Source organism: Pinus tabuliformis, chromosome 1_1 (assembly GCF_031772625.1).
Source record: "Pinus tabuliformis cultivar Carrire ecotype Pingquan chromosome 1_1, CPIR1, whole genome shotgun sequence".
Taxonomy (NCBI): Eukaryota; Viridiplantae; Streptophyta; class Pinopsida; order Pinales; family Pinaceae; genus Pinus; species Pinus tabuliformis.
Genome location: NC_142297.1, coordinates 428,453,007 through 428,459,697, shown reverse-complemented (window position 1 = coordinate 428,459,697; position 6,691 = coordinate 428,453,007). Strand labels below are relative to the sequence as shown.

The 6,691-nt window shown below is 30.3% G+C and overlaps 1 pseudogene; it reads left to right on the top strand.

Moving 5' to 3' along the window:
• The first annotated feature begins 4,648 nt into the window (after positions 1-4,648).
• Positions 4,649-6,339, top strand: LOC149213536 (WUSCHEL-related homeobox 8-like; annotated as a pseudogene).
• Positions 6,340-6,691: the final 352 nt, after the last annotated feature.

Below are 6,691 nucleotides of genomic sequence, written 5' to 3'. Positions count from 1 at the left end.
TGATAAAAATCATTATTTGTGAAAAAATCAATTCTTATCTTATTATTCTCTAAAATAAATATATTCTTTAAATAATGAAAAAATACAGCATTTAATAGTAATATAAAAAAATTAATAATAATAATAATAATAATATAAATGAATTGATAATTATATGCTATATCAAAATTCAAAAAATATCATGTTAACAAGATAATGCTTAATATAAATACAATAATATGTTTAGTAAGTGAAATGCAAGGTGAGTATGTTTATGGGTTTTTATCAAAAAATTATCAAATATATTTCAAAATAAATTTAAGGAAAATTATATATGTGACGTGAAAGTGATGTAGTGACCACATTCAAAATATGAGATAATTTTTTAAAATGCAGGCTCAATGGAAGATTGTGAAAATAATTCATGACATTATTTATTTTAGAATGATTAAATTAATAATTGAATAATATTAAATGAAAGTTACATAACTTGTAATGTAATAAGTAGAATGAAAATAATTAATATATATGGATCTCTAATCTGTAAAATGAACATGGCTTTTAATTTACATTTTTCTACTTTATAAATATTTATTGCAATTTATTTTTTGCTATAGAAGATAAACATCATAAATTTAATATTCAATTTTTAAAATATAAATTCCATATTCCACCTTCTAATAACAAATGATTACTTTTTTTATACGAAGTTATTTTTCTTGTTATATAAGTATGAAATCGAATCAACTAATTCCTTTCTTCACATATAAAAGCTATCAAAATTAATTTATGTCACTTATTCGTTTCTATTGACTATATTATTTTGCTTATAACATTAAGAAAATAATATTGATAGATCTAATTTGTAAACCCAATGAGAAAGAGGATGGGGTTGATTCAAATTTCAATCATCTCTTTTTGTGAGAAGAATAAGAATCCACCTCAACTTAACATTTGTTTCACAATACCAATATTAAATATAATAAATATGTAAGATTATTGAACAAAATGATAAAATCCTTCAATAAATTGATATGCTATAATGTTAATATTTTTAAATGATTATTAAAATAAAAATCATATCAAAAAAATAATGATTAAAATATATGATGAAAAATTTCTTACATTTTAATTTAAAAAAAAAAAATATTTTTATTTCAAATTTAAAGAAATTCAACCTGTCATATTTTTATTTTTATTTCTATTTGTATAGAAATTAATTATATGCCTTCGTACTGCACATGAAAAGGTTCTTGATAGGCAAATGATGACTCTTAATTTAAACCTTAGTACCAAAAGGTTCTTGATAGGCAAATGATGACTCTTAATTTAAACCTTAGTACCAAAGTCACTTCGGATTAATAGAATATACAAATATTTGGTTGTGAAGAAAATAAATGTGTTGAATTTAAAAGTTGTTCCAAATACTTAGAGAAATTATAATTTTTAGATACATGTAGATTTTTTTACATCATATGATTTGATTTTCAAATCTGAGAATCAAGACATTTATGATAATATTTTTATTAACCTTAACATGATTTAAAATAGTCAAATATGTTTTTAGATGATAAAATATTTATTTACATAATGAGAATTAGATATATATTAAACTCTTAATATATTATTGTAAAAGGGGCTACCTAAATATGTGTAAATATGATTACATATAATTATTATTATGAAAACATGAAATTGTGTGTATTTCAGATGCATAAGTTATAATATACATAAATTAAAACTTAATTTAAATGAACGCTAAAACAATTGGTGCATAATAAACACAATTTGAATATTTAATGCTCAATATGCAACGACGTTATTTCTCCTACTCAAAACCTTTGCAAGATTCTTTAGATCCAAACATATAGAGCATTAAACACTTTGTAACATAATTAACCGTTATTATTACTTAAAACCTTACAAGATTCCTTAGATATAAACATAGGGGTATTAAATACTCTATTTCTCCTCCTCAAAACCTTTGCAAGATTCTTTAGATCCAAACATATAGAGCATTAAATACTTCGTAACATAATCGACCTTTATTATTCCTTAAAACTTTACAAGTTTCTTTAGATCCAAACGTAGGGAGCATCGACCGTTATTATTCCTTAAAACTTTACAAGATTCTTTAGATCCAAACATAGGGAGCATTAAATAATCTGTAACATAGTCACGTGTTTATTATTCCCTAAAACCGTTACGAGGTCCTTATTTGCATGCAAGCGACAACTAACAAACTTGCCATTATGTCAAGGATGTTGCACGAGATATCGACCAACTGAAATTTTGGTAACCTAACCTAACCCAATACCGATATAGAGTGAAGTCCAAGATTCCTTAGATCCAAACATAGGGAGCATTAAATACTCTATAACATAGTCACGTGTTTATTGTTCCCTAAAACCATTACAAGGTCCTTATTTGCATGCAAGCTACAACAGACAAACTTCCCATTATGTCAAGGATGTTACATGAGATATCCACCGATTGAAATTTTGGTAACCTAACCTAACCCAATACCGATATAGAGTGAAGTCCAATAGTATAGTAAATGGTGTAGCTAATTTGGCTCAATGACTTTTTAAGTGTATTTCAGAATAGTAAATGAATCTAGTTAATTCCTCCTCGTATTTCGCAACACCCAATAACTCTAAGTAGCTCAATAAATGTTGGCTCTAGTCCTTTTGCTCTATGTTCAATGGCCAATTATGGAGCTTCAATATTAGTTGATTTTATTTGTTATTTTATTTGTTTAGTTATCTTGTAGATGGGTGGTGAAAATTTTGTATGGCTATATGTATTTTGGGTAGCCTCTCTATGATTTGAAGGTTTTCAGGGACTAGTATATATTTAGAAACTATGACTACTATAGTTTTGAGGGACTGTTGGATAATGTTACAGGGACTGTTGGATAATGTTACATGCCAATTCTGTGTTTGGCACTTAGCGTTAGAGTTTTTGGTTTTAATGGGATTGGAGACTCTGGTGCTCTAATTGACCAATTTAGTTTGTGGAGAAGAGGATGCATCCCCATGGTTACTAGAAAGTTAATTTTTTATTAATATAAAGGCTTCGTTTATAAGAAAAAAAAACTCTTTATTCCTACGGAAATAAGCAGAAAATTATATAATTAAATTTTATTAGTATTTATAATACTCAAATCATCATCAACACTTACAATTTTCAAATAATAAATTTAAATAAAATACAATATTTCTAATTAATTTACCTACTTATTTTTCATAACTTTATTTTTTTCCCTATTAAAATTTATATATTAAATAGTTTAAATAGTAATATAAAATTTATTTCCTTGAAATTTTTATTTAATAATATTTTATTCAACTTTTATATTAAATAATTATATTTTCTGTATTACTATTTATGTATGTAAAATTGAATATAACAATATTTTTTATAATATATTATTATATAAAAGAACATTCAAATATGTTATGCGAAATTTATACAAATTATAAAAAGGAAGTTTCCTAATACTATGTAATTTTTATCTTTGCTTACCATAAATAAAATATAAAAAACAAATAATTTCCCGTATCAAATAAAATATGGAAATATAGACTTTTGCATATTTGGAAGAAAATAAAGAATTTAAACTCTATTATTAGATAGCAAAGCAGAACAATAATTTAAAATATATTTTCTTCATTCTATTAGAAATTATAAAAATATATTTGAATATATACATTTTTTTAAATATAAATATATTTATAAAAACTATATACCTATTACGTTAAAAAGAATAATAAGAAACAATTTATAAATATATAATATATATATATATACACACATAGAAAATAATTATTATTATTTTATAGGTAAAAATAGTTCAAAAATCTTAACATATTGCTTTTATTCAAAAAAATCTTAATTTCTATATATATCCTACGTTGGGGAACGAGCGATCGAAGAAGATCGCTTACATCAGTCATATTACAAGCATTCTATGCGTGCCGATGTATAGCCACAAGAGGTTCCGTATTACGGACGGTTCTAAACATGGTTGGCCACAGATTCGCCGGAAATTCACATGAGACACAGAAATTGGTTAGAAGCACTTGAAATTGGCTACGAACGGAGGTTATGACCATAGTTGGCCACAAATTCTCAAGAAGCACGTAAATTGGCTTGACGCATTTGAAATCTGTCGCCTTTCCCATGCTCCAATTGGCCTCCCTGGGCGGCAGCGGCCTCGAATACATAATTCGTATTTACACCTATGCGCGTTTATGGCATGATAATCTTTTCTGGATACCCGTTTTCATTTACGGAGCTTCCTCGTGCAGCCAAACGCCTGCCTGTAATTTGACTTTTAGAATAACGAAATTCAAGCATTTAATGACCTTGGAAGTTTGGAACCACTCACGTCCTAAAACGAATACTTGTTGAACAAGTTATGAATAATCTAGTTTCCAGGCATATTCCGGCTTCTGTCATTTGTCATTGGAGATAGCTATTACCTGGTATATCTATTTGTGCGATTACCTGGTATCCAATGACAGTATATTGATTTGTTCTGTTCGTTCAGCAGCAGCGGCTAATTTGAAACCTGCTTTGAGGTTCTTGTAATTTGTAGGTCTTTCAGTTTCAATTGTTAAGGGTTGAAGAGTCGACACCCATCTTACCTCTCCTTCCGGTCAATATGAATCCCAACATCCCTTGGCCGAGTATGTTCATGGCAAATCCCTCAACATCTCAGAGCCAATGGGGTGAAGCTTCAAATCCTTCAGCGATTTCCAGCCAGAGACAATCTTATGAAGGTGACCATATACTGTAACTCCAACCTTCTCCTTCTATGTTTGTTATAGCATCATTGTGATAACAATAATTAAAAGATATTTGCTTGGAGATTAATGCGCCCGCTCTTACCATCTCTACCTCCTATAAATGGAGATTAAATATGGAGCCGAAAGAATACGACTGAGAGACCGATAAATAAGAGAATCCCGTTATAGCTATACACAAATAGAATTAGAACACTATTTAGATGAATAAGAGAATCCCGTTATAGCTATACACAAATCCATTAATAGCAACCGGGTAATGATAGAATGAAATTTGACTTTTAGCATCGAGCAGTGAAATTTCAGGGTCAAACAAAACTCTAGATAAACATTTGTATCAGGCATAACTTGCTTTCGTGGCTTACGTCTGCCTCTTAGTACAATTTCCCATTGAAAGGGATGATCCAAAATAACAGGCTGATAAAATGCTCAATCATATGAGTTCACAGGCTGATAAAATGTTCAACAATATGAGTTCTGAAAGCTGTATTTTGTGCAGGTATATCATCAGAGAATGAGGAAAGGAGCCAGCGGGAAACAAATCCCAGATGGAATCCAAAGCCAGAACAGATCCGGCTTTTAGAGTCGATATTTAACTCCGGGGTGACAATCCCTACCCCAGATGAAATAAAACGAATCAGAGATCACCTGCAAGAGTTCGGACAAGTTAGGAACGCTAGTGTCTTCTACTGGTTTTAGAACAAAAAGGCTAGAACCAAGCAACGACAACGCCATCTTCAGTCTGGAGAGACTTCTAAATCTATCTCAGAAAAGAGTAAGACCGATCAGTCTAAAGAAATCATCGGGGTTGCTGACACAACAACGAATTCGTTGGGCAACGCTGGTGAAACCTACTCTTCTGTTGTGCCAGCTGCTCAGGTTTCTTCTCATCAGGACCATTATCATCTGCAAATGAATGCAGGAATAAGTAATGATCAATGCAGTTACACTGACGCAGTAGCAGCTACAATAGCAAGAGGAGGAATATTTAATGAAGGTACATGTACTGACATTTCATATGTAGATTTGAACATGCCCCTCGCGTCAGTTTTTGAACAAAGTTTTAAGTCCCACATATATATAGAAGCACCTAAAAGGCCTTTCAATTTTTAAGATTGGTGCCATGATTGCTTCTGTGGCTATATATTTGTTTCTCGATACCCGAACAAACACCTAAAAGTTGCTTGATATATGCACCATTAACGTTCTCTACAGGGACTGGCGAGAAGTTGATGTATGATTGTTCAATTACTGTATTCATAAAAAACGTTTCAGTTCAAGTCCCCGTGAGACCGATAAACGTCAAGGGTATGTTCGGGGAAAATGCAGTTTTGTTTCACTCCACTGACCAGCCGATTTTTCTGAATGAATGGGGGTTCACCATGGAGGGCTGCAGCATGGAGCTATGTATTACTGGGTATGCCTAATGCCCATGCAGATTTTCATACCGCTATATTTTGAGAAATTTTCAAAATATTTGTAGAATCAAGGTAAAATTTAACTTCACTGCCGTGTTTTTAACATGTTTTATTCAATTTTCCAGATATAAAACGTTATTCATCATTGGGGGTGTTGCCGGTTTGGTTCGATTTGGAATTGCATAGTGCTACATCAATGCTGGATCTCCTATCTTGGTTCGATGTTGAATTGCATACTGTTCGTTATCTAGGATAGAGCAATTTTTTTGTCGACTGGTTCTGGTATTATATTTGCATACTATTGCTTCTGTAGGATTTGTCAAACTCTTTGTTACAGTTGGCCTTATATTTAATTCCTTGTTAATTTGTGGTAGGGGTATGTGTGTTTATAATATTATATCATGCGCTCTATTTAATGAAAAAAAGGGCGAGTATGGTTTCGTGTTTTTTATTTTATGTAATAAAAACATGAAGACCACCGCA